At 40.8% G+C, this 1018-nt stretch overlaps 1 protein-coding gene across 1 annotated transcript in view; it reads left to right on the plus strand.

Annotated features, from left to right (window-relative positions):
• RBBP8 (retinoblastoma binding protein 8) overlaps positions 1-1018 on the plus strand; it is a 65305-nt gene that overhangs the window by 49280 nt on the left and 15007 nt on the right.

The following is a 1018-nucleotide window of genomic DNA, read 5'->3' on the forward strand; positions in this document are numbered from 1 at the left end:
AAGAATTCTCCAAGCCAGGCTTCAGCAATATGTGAACCATGAACTTCCAGATGTTCAAGCTGGTTTTAGAAAAGGAAGAGGAACCAGAGATCAAATTGCCAACATCCGCTGGATCATGGAAAAAGCAAGAGAGTTCCAGAAAAACATCTATTTCTGCTTTATTGACTATGCCAAAGCCTTTGACTGTGTGGATCACAATAAACTGGAAAATTCTGAAAGAGATGGGAATACCAGACCACCTGATCTTCCTCTTGAGATATCTGTATCCAGGTCAAGAAGCAACAGTTAGAACTGGACATGGAACAACAGACTGGTTCCAAATAGGAAAATGAGTGTGTCAAGGCTGTATATTGTCACCCTCCTTATTTAACTTATATGCAGAGTACATCATGAGAAACACTGGGCTGGAAGAAGCACAAGCTGGAATCAAGATTGCCGAGAGAAATATCAATAACCTCAGATATGCAGATGATACCACCCTTATGGCAGAAAGTGAAGAGGAACTAAAAAGCCTCTTGATGAAAGTGAAAGTGGAGAGTGAAAAAGTTGACTTAAAGCTCAACATTCAGAAAACGAAGATCATGGCATCCGGTCCCATCACTTCATGGGAAATAGATGGGGAAACTGGAAAAGGCAGAGGAACCAGAGATCAAATTGCCAACATCCGCTGGATCATGGAAAAAGCAAGAGAGTTCCAGAAAAACATCTATTTCTGCTTTATTGACTATGCCAAAGCCTTTGACTGTGTGGATCACAATAAACTGGAAAATTCTGAAAGAGATGGGAATACCAGACCACCTGATCTGCCTCTTGTGGAAACAGTGTCAGACTTTATTTTTTTGGACTCCAAAATCACTGCAGATGGTGACTGTAGCCATGAAATTAAAAGACGCTTACTCCTTGGAAGGAAAGTTATGACCAACCTAGATAGCATATTGAAAAGCATAGACATTACTTTGCCAACAAAGGTCCGTCTAGTCAAGGCTATGGTTTTTTCTGTGGTCATGTATGGATGTGA

Source organism: Bison bison, unplaced genomic scaffold (assembly GCF_000754665.1).
Source record: "Bison bison bison isolate TAMUID 2011002044 unplaced genomic scaffold, Bison_UMD1.0 scf7180017864498, whole genome shotgun sequence".
Classification (NCBI taxonomy): domain Eukaryota; kingdom Metazoa; phylum Chordata; class Mammalia; order Artiodactyla; family Bovidae; genus Bison; species Bison bison.